At 44.5% G+C, this 23,448-nt stretch overlaps 1 protein-coding gene and 1 non-coding gene across 2 annotated transcripts in view; both read right to left on the reverse strand.

The window, feature by feature from the left end:
* Positions 1–23,448, reverse strand: part of SLC35F3 (solute carrier family 35 member F3) — a 401,913-nt gene that overhangs the window by 334,600 nt on the left and 43,865 nt on the right. The window lies entirely within an intron of this gene.
* TRNAG-UCC (transfer RNA glycine (anticodon UCC)) lies at positions 3,347–3,419 on the reverse strand. Its single transcript has one exon. It is a non-coding gene; the product is annotated as a tRNA-Gly (tRNA).

Genomic DNA, 23,448 nt, shown 5'->3' on the forward strand with positions numbered 1-23,448 from the left:
GGCTGGGAGGAGAGTGAGGGCTGCTGGGAGCATTCAGGGTCACTGCTCCCTGAACACCACCTACTCTGGGTGGGGCTTGTGTGGCCAGGGGGACCCCCCCAAGCCACTGGGCACTGGGGGATATCCATTCCCGTCGGGTGACAGACCTGGGACATGCAGGGTATACCTGGATGCTTTGTCCTCTCCAGGACAGCCCTGGGTCTCTTCTCACCGAGCCGGTACCCACACTAATGAGGCCTGCTCTGGGACTAACTGTGACCCCCTTGCTTACAACAAGGGGGCGAGCAGAAGAGACCTGGACATCTTTTGATAACCCTACTCATTATTGTAGGATTGCACCTGAATGATGATTTTTCTCCTCCATTGTTTCATTGCTGTCACCATTAAACTTTTATTTGCCAGTGATTCTTGGAAATGGTCCTTCCTCTTGGTAATGATGCTGACTTTTGGTCAGAGAGAACTGTCAGTATGGAAAAGGGGCATCTCTTCTTTCCAGGCATCTAATTCTTCCTCCAGACAGCTGAATAAGTCTGTGATTGAAGAAGGTGCCACAGACAGCAGGGTTATCTAAATGGGCTCAGCAGTCAAATTCCATACATTAGCTTAGTATAATAACCTTCTGTATCCAGAAATGCCCCGGATTTAGACATGTTGTCTCTGAACCAGGGTCTAGAGATGAGTGAAGAGGACGGCCACAGACATAAAGAGAACAGCAAAACCACTCTGCTGTTTATGTGCCACTGAACAAGCCCTGCTGGATTCAGGCAGGTTTAGGAGTTGAATATAGTACAAATTACTGACTCAATGGACAAGAGTTTGAGCAAGCTCCAGGAGATGGTGAAGGCATGAAAGCCTGGTGTGCTGCAGTCCATGGGGTCACAGAGTCAGCCTGGGCCAGGCTGTGGCAGGGACCACCACTGTCTTCCCATCACTTCCACTTCCCTCTTCTCACTAACAGGACCCCCACTCTGTTGAAAGGTAGCAACCTGCTCCACTCAGATATATTTTTAAGCCTCCTGGGTCAAGGGTAGGGGTGTGGGGGGGTCCAATGAGATTGGGAGAAGCCCAGGAGAGCTCCGTAATGGGTCCAACCTCAGGGAGGAGAGAGTCCCCTCCCCGACCCATTCATTCCTCCTGCCTCGACTACACATTCCATGACTTGATAACAGAAGGATGGAGCAGAAAAGCAAGAGGAGCCTGAGTCTCTGGTGGTCTCGCGGCACTGATGCCAAAAGCTTGGGCTCTGTGCATCATGCCAAATCAAATCTTGGAGACAGAGTTTTGGGTGAAGCAGAAAAGAATAGTTTTATTGCTTTCCCAGGCAAAGGAGGATGCATCTGGCTCTGGTCATCCCAACCCGGGAGGATCTGGTGAGGAGCTTTATACCAATGGTTCACGGATGGGGATGCTGATAAGATTAGGGTGTGCGCAGGGACTGCACCCCTTTAATCTGGCCTCAGGTGGTCTTTCTCTGGAATGAAGAATGCTAACATCTTCCACTTGTTGTTGTTTTTCAGTCACTCAGTTGTGTCTGACTCTGCGACCTCATGGACGACAGCATGTCAGGTTTACCTGTCCTTCACCATCACCTGGAGCTTCCTCAAACTCGTGTCCACTGGGTCAATGATGCCATCCACCCATCCTGTCCTCTGAGGTCCCCTTCTCGTCTGGCTTTCAATCTTTCCCAGCATCACAGTCTTTTCCAATGAGCTGGCCCTTTGCATCAGTTGGCCAAAGTAATAGAGCTTCAGCTTCAGCTTCAGCATCAACTAGCTCAAAGATATTATGTGTATTTCCTGAGGCAGAACCATGACCCTGCTCCAAGCTTTCACTATTTTCTCATGGCTGCCCCTCCCTTGTCTCTGCATCCCCTCCCTTCCCTGATTAGTGACTTTTGGTATTTTCCTTTTGGAGCTCAGGGAAGGTCATGGAAGCTGCAGTCTGTTCCCTACAAACAAGGAATGGAGGACAGAAAGGCTTCCATGCCGAGGAGTCTCACAGGGTCTTTTTTAGTTTTAGCACCAACTCATTATCCTTGAACCATGTATTTTGGAGCTCACGTTAAGTGAGAGAAAATAGATGCCTATCTTTCTTAAGGGACTATTTCAGGTCTCTGTTAACAGAGTCATTAAAGAGAACTTGCCTTTTGACACTAGGTGTATGCTGCAGTCCACACTCGGGAGCTAATTAGTTGTGGCTTTCATGTGACCGTTTTTCTATGAAGAATCAGGGATGCCGCAGAGAGAAACCTCACCCAGTTAATCTGCCTCCCACTGTCAAACAGGGGGTTGAGGGACATCAAGAGAGAAGACAGGAGGTGGCCACAGACAGGCAGGAAGGGCACCCAGGAGGAGAAGGAAGGGAGAAGGGCAGCCAGAAAGCAGTGCTAAGTGGAGGAGGTGGCATTGTTGGGCTGTACCCACAGGCACGCAATCCTGTGCTTGCCCAGCCTCAAGATCAAAGAAAGAGCCTGGAGTCAGCAACAGAAACATCAGTGGTTTGATGACTGGAAGACCTTACACATCTGAAGCCAGGTCCTGCAGAGACATCCCACTGTGTGCAGTGGGTAGCAGGCAGAGCCTAGAAATCTTTGCTGCTGGGGATACGGGGAGGGTACCAGTTGAAACAGGAATCAGATTTCTTGCACAAAGAGCTGAAGAATGAACTTCACGAACACACAAACACTCAAGCGAACAGGATTTATGAAAGAGAAGGAAAGTACAAAGCTCTCAGCATAGACACTGACAGGGAATAAAGAGTCCCCCCTAAGGCAAGACTTACAGAAGTTTATATCCTTACCAGTATTAATCTGTACATTTTTGGTTGGCTCCTATCATTAAAATATGTCATTTTTAGCCAATTAGTTTAAAGGTCAAGATGTTTAACTTAACATCTTTATGGCTTCTCTTGATCCTTGGATTATGTCCCCACCCTTTTTCATGCCCCCTGGCCATTTTACAATGGCCCAGATGTATGGGCTGAAAAGTAATGATCACCAGTTTCTCCCTCAGGCATATGGTACAGAAGTTAATTACTGCCTCCCCTGGATCTGAGTACTGATAATTTATCCGACCAAGGACACATTCCAGGAATTGGGAACAAAGGGTAGAGCTTCAGGTTAAAATAGAGCAAGATGTTTATTGAATGAAAATAAGACTGAGGTCTCAGAGTCCTACACTGACTGCCTAGCAATTTCTACCTCACAGCTATGGGGGATGTGATATCAGGTTGGCTCATCAGTTACCAGGGAAACCAGCAGAGAAGCACGCTCCTCTCCATCCCTTTGAGTAATGATTTTTGTTGTTGTTATTGTTTTTGGCCACATCGCCAGTATGTGGGATTCTAATTCCCCAGCCAGGGATTCAACCTGGGCCCCTTGTATTGGAAGTGCAGAGTCTTAACCACTGGACCACCAGGGAAGTCCCCGCACTGCCCCTTTGATAAGCTAACACGGTAAGGCCATTCCAATCTAAAGATCAGAATAAACACTAGGTGAACTGGGGGGCATTAACTGATCAGGAAGGTCAGTCATGGGAGTGGGGTATGGGTGAGGCATGGCCTGTCAAAGCAGGAGACGTACAGAGAGCAAGAGAACAGTCACCTTGGGGGACTTGACTATACAGGTGTCTAGGTCAGCCTTTGAGCCAGGCCGCCTGATGGAAACCACGTCACCTCTCCGCAGGCAGTGCCATTAATGACCACACACACAACAGCCACAAGGAACTCTGTCCTAGTGTAGGAGAGAGTGGTCCACTGAAAACCAGTCCTCCCTACAGCCCCTCTGAATTTTTTTAAAGGGGGATGCTGCTGCTCATAGCACCTGTATCACAGGTTTGTTAAGAAAACTTCATGAGCTCTTGCTTATTTATTTATTCTTGCTTATTTGGCTGTGCTGCATCTTAGTTGTGGCATGTAGGATCTAGTTTCCTGACCAGGGATCAAACCTGGGCTCCCAGCATTGGGAACACAGAGTCTTGGTCACTGGACCACTAGGGAAGTCCCCAGCTCCTTTGGATTGACTGCACTTATAGAAGGGTAAACATTCCATGGGAAATCTATCAAAACGGCATGGGAAAGACACACACATGGCCATCTGAAAACTCGAGAACTGCAAAAAGGAGGGAAAATGTCACAACATTTATAGGTATTCTCAGGTTGTAACATGACCACCCTAGATGATGAGTTGAAATATGTCCCCAAGAAAGACAGGTTGAGGTCCTAATCCCCAGGAGCTCAGAATGTGACCTTATTTGGAGAGAGGATCATTCTGCAGATGAATTATTAAAGATAAGGACATACCAGAGTAGAGTGGGCCCCTAATCCAACATGCCTGGTGTCCTCATAAGAAGACAGGAAGAGGGGGTCAGGGCTGGAGTGATGCATCTAGAAGCCGAGGACCACCAAGGACTGCTGGCAACCCCCAGGGACTGGGGTAGATTCTTCTCAGAGCCTCTGGGAAGAACCAGTGCTACTGACACCTTAACTTGCCTTCTAACCACCAGATGGATGAGACAATGAATTTCTGCTACTTTAAGCCACCTAGTTTGCTGCACAGTAAGTCCCCTACACATGAAGGAGTTCCGTCCCTAGTGTTTGTAAGCCCAGTTTGTGTATAAGTCCAACAGTTATCCTAGGTACCCATGTGACACATTGGCTATATAGTACTGTACTGGAATGGGTTTGTAATACTTTCACACAAATAATACATTAACAAACACAAAAAACAAAGAAGACGTTTTTAATCTTACAGGACAGCACCGTGAAAAGTCCAGTAGTACAGCACAACATCTGGCATACAGGGGCTGGCACTGAGTGAACAGGCAAGAAGAGCTACTGACCGGAGGAGGGAGGGGAGGTGGGAGGTGTGGTGCTAACGGATGGGCAGCGTCACTCAGGCCTGACGCTGATGGCACAGGGTCCGGCTCCCTGCTGGAACCAGGTGCATATTTGCATCTTTGAAAGTTCTCAATCTGAAGGTTCACATGTAGGGGACTTACTGTCTTCTGTTACAGCAGTCCAGGGGGAAAATACACTCCATATTCCTAAACCTTTTCATTCAGCGGTGAAATTCTAGTTTCCATTTGGAAGCCAAGTTTTTCTTTTTTCCCCTTTTAAAATCAAAAGACATAATTTAACATTAAAACATCAAAGAACTTGTTTTTTTTCAATAGTAATTAAATCTATTTCAGGCTTCAGAATAAATAAATGCCTTTCAATATTCCAGAGCAGAAAAACATATGGAGGCATGGGCTAGAGTTTTTCAGACTCACTTAAATTTGCTTGGAAAAGAATTCTTTTAATGAAAAGTCACCCTACATGTAGTTTCTAGTATAAAATTTCTTTTGCTTGGGTTCTATAGTGTCTCAGCTCCTGAGATGCTATCACATTAACTGATTAGCATAAATGTGATCATTAAAATAAGGTTCCCGTATTGTAAAGAATGCGGTAATACACATACTAAAGTTTAATGTCAAATTTTACATTTTCTTCTTCTGGAAACAAAGATTGAGGAACGAGTATTATAAGCTTCCCAACTGTTAACATTCAGGATACTCCATTAGTCAAATAATCTATCTAAACAATAATTCTTTTATCTAATATAACAAAATTCAATCTACATATGGATGCCTAGAATTCCTTACCAATGATCCTGTTTCATTTTTTATAGCAGCCTTTAAAATGGAATGGTGCTTCTAAAAGAGTGTCTAAAATATATATCTGAGGCAGGGCTCTGAATTTCAAATGAAATGCCTTTACAATAGGATTGCCATATCAAATACAAGATGCTTGGCAAAATTTGAATTTTAGATCAACAATTTTTTTTTTTTTTTTTTCAGAATAAGGGTGTCTCATGAAATATCTGACACAAAATTATACTAAGACATGATTTGTTGTTGATCTGAAATTCAAATACACCCGGGTATCCTATATGTTTATGTGCTAAACTTAGCAACTCTACTTTGAAAGTGTAAATTGGAAAGCTGAGACACTGTCCTAGTAAATTCTACTGATGGAAAGAAGCTTTTAATCAAGGAAAAGCCGATTCCATACTACATCATTCAGGGCTGGAGGGTCTGTTGATACTTGGTTAGTCAAGGCCTGCCTTGATGATTTCTCACCAAAGAAAACAAAGGAACTGAGAAACAATCATGAGTTTCCTTTGCTTTTCTACCAAATTCTGACAACCACCCCCATAAACCTCTATTTGACTTTTAGCAAAATTAGCATGTGAGAAGAGGAAGGTTTTCTATGACTTAGGAAACACTAAAGTCATTCTTTGAATGGATGACTTCTGGTTCTAAGAGCCCAGGAAATTGTTTCTCTACTTTTATTACTTTTTCAAAGAACTGTTAGAATTTACTGAAGTGGACACTCTTGAGGCTATTTAGTTGGCCAAGAACTGGTAGTAAGTGGGCATCCCCATCCAGATTAGATCTGACAAGAGTCCAGATCCTTTTCTGCTTATTGAAAACTTCACCATCTGGGACTTCCCTGGAGGTACAGTGGTTAAGACTCTCTGCACTCCCAATTCCAGGTTCTATCCCTAGTCAGGGAACTAAGATCCCACATGCCACAACCAAAAAAAACATCCTGTGTGCCACAACCAAGATCCAGTGCAGCCAAATAAATATTTTTTAAATGATGGGGGAGAAAAAAAAGAAAACTTCCCATCTTTTCCTGCTACTACATAACAAATTAACACAGTTAAAGATTTACACATTTCTTAGCACAGATCTATGGGTCAGGAATCTGGACACAGCTAAAAGGAATCCTCTGTAATAATCAACCTGGTATGAAGGGCTGTGTTCTCATCTGAAGATTCGGCTAGATGAGAATCCACTCCCAAGCTCACTCAGGTTACTGGTAGATTTTATTTCCTTGAGGTTGTACCTGGTGGGAGGCTGTCCTCGGCTCCTAGAGGTCACCTGTGGTTTCTTGTCACGTGGGCTTCTCTATATGAGCCCTTGCTCCATCACATCAGCAAGGAGAGCCTCTCCAGTGTCTGCTAGCAAAACAGACTAGGAGAGCCTTATATAATGTAACATAACCACAGGAGTAAGAGTGCATCATGTCTGCTGCACTGTACTGGTTAGAAGCCAGACACAGTTCTCATCCAGGCTTAAGGGAAGGGATGGGATGAAGGGGTGAGAACCAGGAGGGAAGAATAAGGTGCTCAGCCCTCAAGCTATAAGCCTACAAAGTTGCTTAAACATCCTAATGCAGATTCCAAGTACAAGTAACCACACTAAAGAACACAGCTTTAGTGTCTTCTGTCTTTGAGTCACATTTTGGAACAGCCAGCATTTACTAAAATTATGAGCTCTTGGAGAACTTCTTTAGTTGCATAGTTTCACAAGGACCCCAGGCCGAGAGCCTGACTTAGGAGTTTAAAAGAAACCAGGTTGTAGATAAAGATCTTATCAAAAACAATTCTAGTCCCAGTATTACATTTCTTCAGGCCCCCAGTGTTCAGAGTCCAGCAGCAATATCAATCTGGTGATATCAGTAGGGTAGAGGGCTGGGAACAATTTTACTAATAAAAATCGTAGTGGCAGATCAATTTCCTTTCATTTGTACAATAGAGTGGTGTACTCTAAGCCACTCTAATGATGGCATGGTCCTCTGAATTCACCAGGGCAGTGGAGGTTTATCATATCCTCGGTGGGGAAACATCATGGTCACAGCAAAGGCAGGACAAGCTATGGTGGCAACCAGGCTGGGAGGAGCTCATGAGCACAGAACAAGGCGCAACCTCAGGATCGCATCATGCTGTCCCCCTTGTGCAGCTGTTTCACGTGTTGGTCCCTCTGTCTGGAACATGTCCTCTAACCCTTGGCGCAGCAGGCTTCTCTCGTCCTCCAGGTCTCGACTTGAACGTCAGCTCCTTGGAGATGCTTCTCTGAACACAGGAGCCAAAGCAGGACTCTGGTTAGTCTCATCACTCTGCTCTGCTTCCCACACAGCACTGCCCTTGCTCCTGGAAGCAAAACCCTCCCTTATTTACATTATCATCTGTCATTGGACTCATTCCACATTGCCTCATGCCCGACCAGGTCCTCAATGTTGCCAATGTACTTGGCACTTAGGAGGCTTCAGTGAGTATTTTTGGATGAATGAACAAGTGGATCAGAGCCTTCACTCAACTTCTGGCTACTTCAGAAAGAACAGCCGGTGGCAGCTTCTAAGAATCATGTGCCTGTTTCAAGCCACATCCCACATCTGCCTCCTGACTAGTGGGAGATGAAAAAAATGATTTCCACCCTTTAGCAAAACATTAAAGAGTTCAAAGTGGCCCAAGTGTGGTTCAAGGCAAATCTCTCAGCTCACAGAGCTGGAGCCTAGTTTCAGTTCAGTTCAGTTCAGTCACTCAGTCATGTCTGACTCTTTGAGACCCCATGAATCACAGCACGCCAGGTCTCCCTGTCCATCACCAACTCCCGGAGTTTACCCAAACTCATGTCCATTGAGTCGGTGATGCCATCCAACCATCTCATCCTCTGTCGTCCCCTTCTCCTCTTGCCCTCAATCTTTCCCAGCTTCAGGGTCTTTTCCAATGAGTCAGCTCTTCGCATCAGGTGCCAAAGTATTGGAGTTTCAGCTTCAACATCAGTCCTTCCAGTGAACACTCAGGACTGAACTCCTCTAGGATAGACTGGCTGGACTTCCTTGCAGTCCAAGGGACTCTCAAGAGTCTTCTCCAGCACCACAGCTCAAAAGCATCAATTCTTCAGCGCTCAGCTTTCTTACTGGATGTGAAAGCAGGGGTTGTGGGGCAGTGGCGGGGGGGGGCGGGGGGGTGCATCTCGGAATGTTAGGAGGTTTTAGAGATGCGGATGTGTCCAGGAGCACTTTGAAAAGTTTTAACTGCAGTATTTATACAGAGAGTGGCATTAGCTTGTGTTGAATTCTTTTTACTTATTTATTTGGCTGTGCCAGGTACGTGGGATTTTTAATTGCAGCATGTGGGATCTAGTTCCCTGACCAGGGATCAAACCCAGATCTCCTGCACTGGGAGTGCAGGGCCTTAGCCACTGGACCACATGAGCTCTTCAGAAGTCCATGAGCTCTTCAGAAATGATGGCAATTCTTTCAACCTGCTCTGGGTTGTGGGCAAAGCCTTGGTAGCAAAGCCCATATCTGGGGTTCAGGTTCACTCAGATATTAGCCAATCTGATTTCAGAAGAAATGAGGTTTCAAATCCAGACTGTCTCAAGCTGACCTAGAAAGCAAACTCCAGTCCAAATATAAGGTACTCCTGAGAAACCTGTATGCAGGGCATGAAGCAACAGTTACAATCAGACATGGAAAAATGGACTGATTCCAAATTGGGAAAGGAGTACATCAAGGCTGTATACTGTCACCCTGCTTATTTAACTTATATGCAGAGTGTTAGGTGCTATACATATTAAAATAACATTTCTACATGTTAAAGCATGCAGAAATGCCCAGAGTTTACTCATGTGTACTCAAATTTCACATGAGTACATCGTGCGAAATGCTGGGTTGGATCACTCACAAGCTAGAATCAAGACTGCTGAGAGAAATGTCAATAACCTCAGATACGCAGATGATACCGCCCTAAAGGCAGAAGGCAAAGAGGAACTAAAGAGCCTTTTGATGAAGATGAAAGAGAGAGTGGAAAAAGCTGGCTTAAAACTCAACATGCAAAAAACTAAGATCATGGCATCCAGTCCCATCACTTCACAGCAAATAGATGGGGAAAAAATGGAAACAGTGACAGACTTTAGTTTCTTGGGCTCCAGAATCACTGTGGAAGGTGACTGCAGCCATGAAATTAGAAAATGCTTGCTCCTTGGAAGAAAAGCGATGACGAACCTAGACAGCATATCAAAAAGCAGAGACATCACCTTTCTGACAAAGGTCCATATTGTCAAAGCTGTGGTTTTTCCAGTAGTCATGTATGGATGTGAGAGTTGGACCATAAAGAAGGCTGAGCACTTTAGAATTGATGCTTTTGAACTATGATACTGGAGAAGACTCTTGAGAGTACCCCTAGGACAGCAAGGAGATCAAACCAGTCAATCCTAAAGGAAATCAACCCTGAATATTCATTGGAAGGACTGATGCTGAAGGTAAAGCTCCAACACTTTAGCCACCTGATGCTGGGAAAGATCAAGGGCAGGAGAAAAAGGGGTGAAAGAGGATGAAATGGTTGAATGGCATCACCGACTCAATGGACATGAGTTTGAGCAAACTCCAGAAGACTGTGAAGGACAGGGAAGCCTGGTGTGCTGCAGTCAATGGGGCCGCCAGGAGTTGGACACGACTGAGAGACTAAACAACCGCTACTGGGCTACAGTAAATGACTGACTTAAAGCCTTGAAGTAAGATGCTCTGACATTTCTAGATTAGTCACTAGCATGATAAATAAGACCATCACCTCCCAGATCTATAAAGCCAGACAGCTTGCAAGGTGCCTAGGTTAGCCTATGAAACTCTAGGCTTTTTCTGGCAGCCCCCCATGATAAGAGCTGACCTGAATTAAAAGGTGCCCAAGTAGGCGGCAGAACCCCTCACCATCTCAAAAGACTCCCCACACTGGGGAGACAGAGAGTGGCAAAGTGGGTCAGGTACGTAAAAGCCACTGTTACGAGCTGAGCTGTCCATCACGTAAGATGTGGAGAAAGGAACTTCGCTGGCAGTCCAGTGGTTAAGACTTTGTGCTTCCAATGTAGAGGGCATGGGTTCAATCTCTGGCTGGGGATCTAAGAAGCCACATGGCCAAAACATTTTAAAAACTTTTCTAAACTTTTTAAAAAAAGACACAAAGAGAGAAGTCCCAATGACACCAATACAAGTTTACAAGAGCAAAAATGGAGATGGCCATGGAGAAGTAGAAATGCCATCTGCCTAATGTCTGCCTCACTGCCCCAATGGGGCTTACAGCTGAGGATTGCAGACACCCCCATCACTGCTGGAAGAGACCGCAGTTATGCTCAAAGTTCACTGCAACTCTTTTTTTTTTTTTTCACACTGCAACTCTTTTGAAAAGCTGAGCTACTTTGCTATGCAAGTCATAGCATTCTTTGTTACGAGGCCTATGAGAGAGAACTGGTGACGAATTCATCACTGCCAGGCCCCCAGATGCAATATTCCTCTTCCAGGGCCTAAGCCACGAGGCTCAAGTATGAAAAGGGATGAGCTGGAGAGGTCTGAGAACATCTTGAAAATGGGATGTTTGGGTTCTGTCTGAGATGGTAACTGCTGCATGCTCAAGGACGAATTTTTGTCAGTGTCGCCTTCTTCAGTAATGAAGGGCTGTGTTGTCTGTGAAATGTCAAAAGCAGCAACTCCTCAAGGTAGAAAATATACACAAACAGATGTACAGGGTAAAATACCAAATCTGACCCACTGCAGAAACTACCAAAGGGCTCAATTCATTTCACTACAAACTCTTTGCTAGTAACTCATCAGCTGCTTCAGGCTCAGCAGGAACTCAATAAACACATTCCAAAAAAATAACATTCCCAAAGATTCATGGACGTGGATGGTGAACACAATGCTACTTATACCGGAAGTGCATTGGAGAGGAAAAGCACTGAATTTTCAGCAATAAGAACAAGGATAAGCAATTATAATACAACTGTCTAAAATCTCGCTCTGGTCCAGGTTAGGACAGTGGTAAGGTGGCACCAGGGCTCCCTCCAACAACCTAGCCTGGGACAGAAAGTAGCTGTTACTCCCACGCCAGGTAGATGGAGAACAGGAGTTACAGTGAGTCCCCTACCTACGAACCTTCAAGTCGCGAACTTTCAAAGATGCGAACATGTGTCACTGGATTGTTTCTTCAAGACAGTAGATAGAACTGAATCTAGCAAGGAACCAGAAGCTGTGCCGTCAATGTCAGGCTTGAGTGAAGCTGCAGCTTGCTCTCCATCGCCTACTGCTGACCGTCCTTCAGCTCTACCATCCTCCACCTCATCTCCCTCCTCCAGGCAGTAACTGTTTTTGCCTGTTCACTCAATGCCCGCCCCTGTATGCCAGCTATTGTACTATGCTTTCCAAGGTACTGTACTGTAAGATTAAAAATGTTTTCTGTGTTTTTTAATGTATTATTTGTATGAAAAGTATTATAAATCTATTATGAGTGCGTGCTCAGCCCTGTCTGACTCTTTGCGACTCCATGTACTGTAGACAGCCAGACCCCTCTATCCATGGAATTTTCCAGGCAAGAATACTTGAATGGGTTGTCATTTCCTACTGCAGGGGATCTTCCCAAACCTATTACAGAACACTACTATATAGCCAATTGTGTTAGTTGGATACCTAGGCTAAGTTCATTGAACTTAAGAACAAATTGGACTTAGGAATACACTCTTGGAAGGGAACTCGTTCATATGTAGGGGACTTACTGTACTAAACGTCAGGGTCAAAGGATCTTACAGCCTGTCAAGCAGCCCAATGTAGCCATGCCTTAAGGGGATGCCAGCAGGAGGCCTCTGATCTGGCACTCCTAAACGCCTGCCTTCCCCCAGGAGACAAAGAGTGAACTAGGACACAAAGTGAAACTGAGACCAAGGAGAGTCTGCCAGGATAACGTGAGAAATGATCTAACCTAGGAAGAAACACTGATCCACAGCTGAAAGAGCTGCGGTGGGAGAAACGACTCTCCCCCTGCGGGCATCCAAGTCCAACCTGCAGAGCCATCTGCCAGGCATGAAAAGAGAGGACTTCAGCCAGCAAGACACCAATAACCTTCAAAGTCCTTCCCAACTCTAAATTCTGGGCTTGAAAGTGACATGAGGTTATCTGCCGGGGGAGAAAAGTGGTCCTCTATATCGGAACATAAAGAAGAAAGACAGGAGTTTAACTGCCTCACCTGAAGGTCACAGAGGAGCTTCTGCACCCTGTCATCTCCTGGAAAGGTCACAGGTGAGGGGAAAGTAGGGAGAAGTTACAGCTGTTCACACAGGTGAGGACAGGAGAGCCAGCGGACACAGCCTCGCTAAAGCTGCAGGGACCAATTAGTACGCCAGATACACAGACTGATATGACCCACACCCAGAAACTCCGACTGTGATCTCAACTTTGACAGTTTTGTTCAGGCCTGAGACCACAAGGTGAATCTGTAAGAAGGAAGAAAATGGGATACAGGCTCAACTGAGTTTCATCTCTGAAATGAAATTTTGCATCTTTCTTCTCCATCCAGGCCATGAGTGTCATTGGTAGTAAGCTTATACACATAAGCCTTACTTAGCACAATGCCTGACACATTATAGACCCCCAATAAGTATTTCTGAATGAATGAGTTATTGAAAGTCATCCCTCTACAACCTCAGTGATCAGTCTATAATCAGATTTGTGCTAATTACAGTATTTTCTGTAACACTTAAATTGCTTTCGTTATGGTAGGAATGATATTAACAGCTATGAAGTATTTCTGGTGTTGTAAGGGAACTCTTTCTCAAACAAAACAGAGTTTCTCCACATAGATCACAAAATAGGCAAGTCATTTATATTATTAGGAAATAAATATACTATAAAAAGAACGTGGCATTTTTTGAGGTTTTATTTCACAATGGATATAGAAATAAAATAAATAACCAATCAAAAAAAAGAAAGGAAGAAAGAAAGTGGGATATGGAAGCCAACAAGTGTCTGTATGAAGGGAAAAAAACTTACATCCTACCAGCCACAAAATCCTGCACAGAACAGACGATGCCAGAAAACCAAACTGCAAAGAAGGCTGGCTGTGAGGTCCCAGTGTGCAGGTCATCCCCTGACAAATTTAATCAGAGTATCTGAGGTGGACCCAGGCACTGGGACTGTTGAAACTCCCAGGTGACTGCAAGGTGCAAGCACAGGTGAGAAGCGTGGATCCAGCCCCGCCCCAAACAATACAACCCTGGTCGAGTCACTGAACACGAGAAAGATCCATCTGTCAGGTCTCCTTCAGCAATCAGTTCCATCATTCCAAGAAACTTTTAAAGCTCGCAGTTTTTCTGCTCATTTAGTTTACTGACTGACACTCACTGTACTTACAGGGATCAAATCACCATTAGTTCCCCAGGGTGACCTGTTACTGAAAAAAATTATATCTTTTTTTGCCCTTTAATACTACTGGCTGCAAACCCTCCCTATTTCTGTTCCCCAGTCAAATGCTTTCCCCCTGGGCTGAGAGGAAATGAAAAGGCCATTGGGGAGAGATTTCCATTATGTGTACTTATTGCATTTTTTTTTTCTTTTCTTTTTAGCTGCAGGCAAAAAGTCCTTAAGTATTTTGAAATATCTGGCTGTCAAACCATCCAATGCTGGAACTGCTGATAACACTAAGCTGCCTTCTTTAAAAAAAAAAAACAAAAAAACTGAACAAGTGATAAGAAACTTTGATGCATAACTACTGTATACTGTATATATTTAAGTATACATAAATACTTTATACTGGGGAATAAGTCATTAGAAAATAAGAGTAACCTTTAGAGTTATACAGGCAAATGCCATTAAAAATGATTCAATTGGTTGTTCAAATGTGTACAGTTTTATAATAGCCTCTAGGGATGTCTGGCAAATGGAAAGTAAACCGTGTTCCCGTGGGAAGCAAAGGTTTTTTTTTTTTTCATTGTTTTTGTTCATTTTGGAGGTACCTGATCATATCCACAGTTCAGAAGTAAAAAATAATATAAACAGTTGTTCAAAATGTTTTTCTATTTTCTACCATGGAAAAAAGGGTAAGGGCTAGGGCAGGAACTCATGTGCTGTTGAGTCTTCAAAGGTCAAGTAAAACGTGAGTTTGAAAGAACTTGCGTGTATTTCCTTATTTTATATTTTGTAACTTGGAACTAATCTTTAACTCTCTCCCCTCCAAAAATTCTGGGGTAACCTTGGATTTATACCCTGGGATACAGCTATCAATGGGTATAATGAAATTAACAATCACAGAACATTTTGCTTTCTGTAATTTTAAAAATACTTCCTCCTGCATTAGCATATGTATTAGATGGTCTCACTCTTGCTTTGAAGCTCTTACTTAACCAAGATGCACAAAATCTTTAAGTCAGAAAGGACTTCAAATGTTACTTAACCGAAAATGCAGTATGTCATACAAAAATCCTTTGATGGGGACTTCCCTGCTAGAGCAGTGTCTAAGAGCCCACTTGCCAATGCAGGAGACACAGGTTCCTCGTCCAAGAAGACCCCACATTGCTTCGGAGTAACTAAACTGGTGCACCACAACTGCTGAGCCCAAGCTCTAGAAACCAGGAGACCCAACTACTGAAACCCACACAACATCCTAGAGTCCGTGTTGGGCAACAAGAAAAGCCACCACAGTGAGAAGCCTGAGCACTGCATGAGGAGTGGCACCCCACCCCACCCCCACTTACCACATCCAGAGAAAGCCCACAGGCAACAGCAAAGACCCAGCGCAACCAAAAGCAAGCTAATTAATTAAATCCTTATGATGGTCATGTCTCCCCTACGGGAACAGTCCTCAAAGGTATGAATGGGTTCATTCACTCATTCATTCAACAAACACCTATTACATGCCTGCAATATGCCCACTCGTCCGTCTTGCTAGCACTAACGAAACCAGAGTGAGAAATTCAGGACCATCCGGGGAGATAGCAGTCCAATCAGGAAGAGTGGCAATGAAGCAAATCTATGTTCAGGGCACAAGAGGTTATCAGACCTGAACTGAGTTGATATATGTTATTCAGAGCAGACTCAGGGACCAGACAGGATGTATCAGTTAGAAGGATCATTACAAGCCAAAAATCAGAAATATACCATAGTAGAGTCTTCAGCGTGAGGAGTTCGGCAGTAGGGATGCTGTGCCCATCCTGAGCTAGCCTCTAAGAGGCAGCTTCTATTTCCTCCCTTTGGGATACTGGAGTAACCACATGGAGAAGCTCTGTGAAGAGGTCATGTGGAGTGAAAGGTCCCAAAACTAGAAGAGATCCGGTCTCCCCAGCTCCCTAGCTGCCACCTGACCACAACCACAAGTCGAGAACTACCAGCAGGAGAACTGCTCAGCAGAGCTCAGTCAAGCTGTAAGCCATGAACTGATCAAACAGTGGCTGCTCTTATGCCACATAGATTAGATATGGTTTGCTATACAGCAATAGATGGCGGAAATGCCTAGAACACTTCACACAATTAGTAAGGCTAGACTATAAGGTATCAACTTCCCTGGTGGCTCAAATGGGAAAGCGTCTACCTGCAGTGCGGGAGAGCGGGTTCAATCCCTGGGTCGGGAAGATCCCCTGGAGGAGGAAGTGGCAACGTACTCCAGTATTCTTGCCTGGAAAATCCCCATGGACAGAGAAGCCTGGTCAGGCTACAGTCCATGGGGTCAAGGTATCCTGAAAGAAGGAAAGGATGGGGCCAGAGGAGGACAAGTCCAGATCCAGCAGGACAGAGAACATCAGCTAGTGGACTAAAGACACAGTGGTTTCTCTTCCACCTGTCACTCGTAGCTATGGGCCTAATCTTCCTCTACTCTTCAGCCTCCTTTAATTCCCTTTCCCAGATCACAGTCTTGTCATGTCAAAGGGGCTTACACAACTCAGTGAAGCTGTGAGCCATGCCTTGAAGGGCCACCCAAGACAGACGGGTCACAGAAAAGAGTTCTAACAAAACATGGTCCACTGGAGGAAGACATGGCAAGCCACTCCAGTATTCTTGCCACAAGAACTCCATGAACAGCATAAAAAGGCAAAAAGATATGACAACAGAAGAAGAGCAGGTTAGAAGGTGTCCAATATGGTACTGGGGAAGAGCAGAGGGCAATTTCTAATAGCTCCAGAAAAAAATGAAGTGGTTTGGACAGAGCAGAAATGATGCTCAGCTGTGGATGTGGTGAAAGTAAGTCTGATAAAGGCTGATGCTGAAGCTCTAACACTTTGGCCACCTGATGCGAAGAACCAACTCATTGGAAAAGACCTTGATGCTGCGAAAGACTGAAGGCAAAAGGAGAAGGGGACGGCAGAGGATAAGATGGTTAGATAACATCACAGACTCAGTGGACATGAATTTGAGAAAACTCCGGGAGACAGTGGAGGACAGAGGTGCCTGGTGTGCTGCATTCCACGGGGTCACAAAAAGTCAGACACAACTTAGTGACTGAACAACAACAACTCTCTTAATTAGTGTACTAGTCCAGCTTTAAACTCCAATTTCATATCTGATACACTATCTACCCCCTCAGGAGGCTAGACTGTGGACTGAAAGTCTTGGAGTGGGGATGGGGGCTCACTTACACCCCTCCCCCTGACTCTCTGAGCATCCTGGTCCTTCACACAGGCCCTTTCATTTAACTGGGGACCACTGTCATCCATTCTTGGTTAGCCACATGGCTGACTGAAGGTTAAAGTCATCCACATGCTACCTCTGCAGTGGGGCACCTGGGCGAGGTCCCCAGCAATGACATATATCCCTGATAGGGAAGTGAAGGCTTCTGTTCCATCTCTTCCACGCTCCATCCTCCAAGGCATTTCATCCACAGCTGCTTACTGCTGGAGTCCCCTCCCTGGCAGGCAGCCTCTTGGGTGGGGTCCTGGCAAAAGGTCTCAAGTCTACTGACCTTCCATGGAAAATTCACACATCATCGGCTACACTAACGGTGCATGGGGGCTGCTCCCTCCCTGCCACATCTTTCTAATTCTTTTTCCTGCTCAAATTGGCCCAGGGAAAAAGTAGATGTCCACTCTCCTCTTCTACTGGCACTCACCTCCCCTCCTTCAGCATCGACAGAGAGGAAGAACCCACGGAGGAGAGGGAAGTCTCAGCACAAACACCGCCCTCCCCAGCCAACAACAGCTGCATCCAAAACGCACAGGCTGGTCCTCTCCCTGTATAAGTGGAGTTGGGGACAGGGGATGCAATTGTAGCAAGGCCATTTCTGTTGCTTCTTTAGTGACACCTGGTAGCTTGCATGTGGGCAAGTGGTGTTCTGGCCCCAGTGTTTACTGACTTTGTTTAAAGTATGGACTCTGTCAGCAATTTCAGGGCAATAGGAAAAGTTACACTCAACTTTTAACTTTTAAACAAACCTAAGGATTTGGGTAGTAGAGACATACTCTGTGGGATTTTTAAGTAGAGATGTAACTGGAACAGACATGCATTATAGGTAGTCACTTAACATTAACGTGAAGGGTTAGAGGCTGGGAGACAGTCAGAAATGCCCTTTAGTTGTACACACAGAGATGGCAAGAGCCTGGACCAATGCAGCAAGAAATGGGACAATGCAGTGACATGAAAATGTCACGTACTTCATATATGTCATCGTGTGTATATGTTCCCTCAAAACCCTGCAAACGTTACAGACATTATTTAACCTAAGTTCTCCACCAATTAGATGTATGACTTGTAGGAGGATGAATCAAGGTTGACGCCTAGTTTCTGACCTGGTTGACCAGATAGCAGCTGCAGGGGACATTCACCCAGTGTGGGTACAAGGCAGGAGTTACAGGAAGGAAGAGCTGTTTCAGAGAAAAAAGACAAAGGAAGTCCATTCCATGGTTGAAGTACCCCAATCAACAGAAAGGCCTTCTTGATTGAACTTAAATCTTTCTCCCTGCAACTGAGCACAGGATTTCTGTCTCAGTTAAAATGAATTCAGTTGCAAACTGCAGAAAGCCAGCCAACACTGGCTGAAACAGATGTGGTCAGTTTTTCTCAGGGAGGAAGAAGACTGGAGATTCACGGTCTCAGGCTGGTATGACTGTTCACAGATATCAGCCAAGACCCAGACTGCTTCCACCTTCCTGGTCTACATCCTCCTCAGTGAGCCTTCATCCTCTTGGTTGCAAGAAGGTTACTGCAGTGCATCCAAATCTCAGCAGGGCAGAGGTGGGAGGCCATAGGATAGGGCACTTTCTCTAAGAAAGGCTTCTCCTTTTTATTCAGTAAGGGACTCCTTTCCCAGCCATTTCCATGAAAATTTATTTCATTACCCAAAACAATGGCGGCCACTTTAGGCTACAAAGGATGCTTAGCAATTGCATTGCTTGCCAGTAATGGAAAAAAGACAGGTCAGCCACAAAGGCTGACCTTCAGTTTTCTGAAACTTATTCTAACCACCTCTTCCCTGATACTCTCTTCCTCTGACCTAACTTCTGCATGATGCAGGGAAGGGCTTACTATCCGGTCCCTGCCCCCACTCCTTTCTGGCACAACCTATGGTGTCAGAATTTCAGAGTCTTTCTTTAAAGAAGCTTCAGCTTTGGAGCTGCATTCAGATGAAGCCTAGCACTGAAGAAATATAATGACCTTATTAACTATCATGATTGTGGCTCAGGTTGTTTGCACTTTTTTCCTTTTTGATGCTGCACCTTTCTAATACTGTTCCTGACTCTCTGATTTGGTTCTGATCCAGGTCCTCTTCTTCCTGTCATTTGGTAAATATCCTTGCTCCAAAAGGAGCTATCTTTAGTTGCTGATTTTCTCTTTTCCTAGCCTGTGAAACTTCATGGATTCCTTATCACCTGGATTTGTGCAGGTGTCACCTGGCTCCTAAATCTCACTCCTGTGGAGACAGATGCCATCAGCCAAGGCAGCAAAGGGCATCAACATCCTCCACAAGGATGGCTATGCCAACAGAGCCATGATGGATGGTCCACCAAGACTCCACTCCTTTGGAATGCAATTGAAGGACATCTGTGTCTCTCCAATCTATCATTTTAAGGTGATTGCACAGCTCCACAACAATTACTTTTGTGTTGACATTAAGTTCACTCTCAGAAGGTAATTTTATTTATCAAAAGTACTAAGCCTCAGTGAAATCCCAACAATCAGTCCACAGACTCGTTTATTCTATTTCTCACTTAGTTTCAAACTTGAAATCATTCTTAACTCATCTTTCCCCATCAAATCTAATATACTGTCCAAGGATTATTGATGCTTCCTTCTCACCATTTCTTGTATTTTTCTTTCCTTGGCAATTTTATCATCACTGGCTCGGTTCAGCCCATTACTGTTTCACACCTGGATGGTACGTTAGATTTTAGGCTTCTTGCCCAGATACTAATGCTTCTTAATTTGAACTGATCCTCTGCAATCCATCCACAATGTGAATCCTTAGGCTTTTCCTCCATTTTGTTTCACTATTCAAGAATTCTAACAGCTATCCATCATCACGGGCTAAAGGGCAAAGCCCTTCACTTGTCGTTCAGTTACCCAGTCATGTCCAACTCTTTGAGCCTCCATGGACTGCAGGACACCAGGCCTCCTTGTCCCTCACCATATCCCAGAGTTTACCCAAGTTCATGTTCATTGCATCGGTGGTACCACCCAGCCATCTCATCCTCTGATGCCCTCTTCTCCTTCAGCCCTCAATCTTTCCCAGCATCAGGAACTTCTCCAATCAGTTGGCTCTTCACATCAGATGACCAAAATACCACAGCTTCAGCTTCAGCATCAGTCTTTCCAAAGAGTATTCAAGGTTGATTTCTTTATGACTGACTAGTTTGATCTCCTTGATGTCCAAGGAGCTCTCAGGAGTCTTCTCTAGCATCACAGTTCAAAAGCATCAATTCTTTGGCACTCTGTCTTCTTCACAGTCCAGCTCTCACAACCATACATGACCACTGGGAAGACCACAGCCTTGACTATACAGATCTTTGTCAGCAGAGTGATGTCTCTGCTTTTTAAAACACTGTCTATCTTTGTCATACCTTTCCTGCCAAGAAGCAATTGTCTTCTGATCTCATGGCTGCAGTCACCAACCGCAGTGATTTTAGAGCCCAAAAAGAGGAAACATGTCACTGCTTCCACCTTTGCCCTTCTATTTGTCATGAAGTAGTGGGGCCAGATGCCATGATCTTAGTTTTCTTAATATTCAGTTTTAAGCTGGCTTTTTCACCCTTCTTCTTCACCCTCATCAAGAGGTTCTTTAGCTCCTCTTTGCTTTCTGCCATTAGAGTGGTATCATCCACATATCTGGGGTTGTTGATGTTTTTCCCTCCTATCTTGATTCCAGCTTGTAACTCATCCAGCCCGGTATTTCTCAGGATGTGCTCAGAGTACAGGTTAAATAAACAGGGTGACAACAGACAGCCCTGTTGCACTCCTTTCTCAATCCTGAACCAATCAGTTGTTCCATACAAGGTTCTAACTGTTTCTTCTTGACCCACATACAGGTTTTTCAGGAGACAGGTAAGATGGTCTGGTATTTCCATCTCTTTAAGAGCTTTCCACAGTTTGTTATGATCCACACAGCCAAAGGCTTTAGCATACTCAATGAAACAGAGGTAGATGTTTTTCTGGAATTCCCTTGCTCTCTCTATAATCCAGAAAATTTTTGCAATTTGATCTCTGGTTCCTCTGCCTTTTCTAAACCCAGCTTGGATATCTGGAAGCTCTTGGTTCATGTAATGCTAAAGCCTAGCATGCAAGATTTTCAGCATGACCTCACTAGCATGGGAGATGAGTGAAATTGTCCAATGGGTAGCACATTCTTTAGTACTGCCCTTCTTGGGAACTGGGATGAGGATTGACCTTTCCCCATCCTGTGACCACTGATGGGTCTTCAAGATTTGCTGACATATTGAGTGCAACACTTTGACAGCATCATCTTCTAGGGTTTGAATAGCTCTATGGGAATTCCATTGCATCCACTAGCTTTATTGACAGCAATGCTTCCTAAAGCCCACTTGATTTCACACTCCAGAATGTCTGTTTCTGGGTGACTGACCACACCATTGTGGCTATCTGCTGCATTAAAATCTTTTTTGAACAGTCCCCCCTCCACTTGGGAGGACCACTGTTTTGGTTCATACGAAGTCAGTATTTTCCAATATTATTGGAGGTCATCCAAAAGCGGCCCCCTTTGGTGAAACTAAGCATTAACACCCCCAATTCCAAAGACTAGTGGAAAGCCTGTCTCCATGGGGTCCATGTGAGAGGGATAAGAGAGAAGTACCAGAGGCTGAAGATTAAAAAGAGCTGAAAAGGCATCATCCTCAAAGTGAAGAGGCATTTTCTGAGGTGTTAAACCTAAAGGCTCTGGCTGCTGCAGCAATGTGTGGCATGTGGCAGACACCGGGCCAGGTGTGGAAACGGGGCAAGGCCAAGGGAGAAAACCCAGGAAGAAGTCTGTGTGCAGGAGGCAGGCAGTTTACCCCTGTGGCTGCGGTGGGGAAGAGAGATGCTTTACTGTGAAAAACCACACCATTTAGCCCTATTAGGTAGAAGGGAGAAATGAAATCAAAATGAATTTAAACACAAATCTCAGGATCATGAGGAATTCCCAGCTGTCCTGGCTCCCACTGCTCCTTCACTCGCAGCTCCCCACAACTGTTATAGGAGAAAGTCACCACTTCCATGACAAGTAACCAGAAAAAAAAAAAAAAGGAACAGCCATAGTAAAAGCAAGTTACAGATAAAGGATAGTTACCAGAAAGAGTTTCCACTGGAGTAGATGGAAAATGTTACTATTTCCCATGCATTTACAAAAAAATGAAGTAAGAACGTCTCTGAAGAAATTATATCTTTGAGATCAGGAAAGAAGCAGAAGAAAAAAATAACTATGACAGAAATACATGCAAAATGGTAAGAAACACAAGGAAGAACTATGGATAAAAGCACAAGTAATAGAGGTAGAAATGAAAAATCAAGCAAAGTGGCCAAAAAAAAAAAAAAAATACGGGAAGAGTTTAATGTGATCAGCAAGAAAATGACAAATGTGAAAGACAGGCAAAGGACAGCCAACATACATACAACTGCAATCCCTGAGGATGAGCACTGAGATAAGGGGCAAAGTAAACACTTAAAGATACATTTTATATATAAGAAGATTTGAATCTACATGCTGAAAGGTCACAGTATGTCCCCTGAAAAATTGACACAGAAGAGTCAACTATAAGACACACTAGTAAAATCACTGTATTTCAGAGAGAGAGAAAGAAAAAAGAAACTCTTTGGACAGTCAGGCAGAAGATATTCAGTCACTTGCAACAGAGAACCAGAATTCGAGCTAAACTCAGATCTCTCCACAGAATGTTCAGGGCTAGGACCCAGGGGGACTGCAATTACACGATCCTCAAGCCAAGAAACGAATACCCAGCCTCACTGAGGCTGTGTCCTCATCATTCCTTCCTGAAGAAAACACCAGAGGACAAACTGCAAGCAATAAAAGATGGAACAGCTGGCACAAGGACTGTCAGTGAACCTCAGATTTATTTAACGACAGGAGTATGACACTAAAACAAATGTAGGGAACTTAAAAAATGGAAAAGAGGTCCTTCCCTGGTGGTCCAGTGGTTAAGTCCATGCTTCTAATGCAGAGGGTTCAGGTTCAATCCTTGGTCAGGGAACTAAGATCCACATGCCGCACAGTGCAGCCAAAAATAAAAATAATTCACCTTTTTAAAAAGAAAATAAAAAATAAATAAATAAATGGAAGTGAACACCAAGGTCACAACCCCTGACAATGTCACAATGTGACACTCAACATGGAAAATCCCTAATGGGTCCAACATTTAAAAGTAA

Source organism: Dama dama, chromosome 15, assembly GCF_033118175.1.
Source record: "Dama dama isolate Ldn47 chromosome 15, ASM3311817v1, whole genome shotgun sequence".
In the NCBI taxonomy this organism is placed as follows: Eukaryota; Metazoa; Chordata; class Mammalia; order Artiodactyla; family Cervidae; genus Dama; species Dama dama.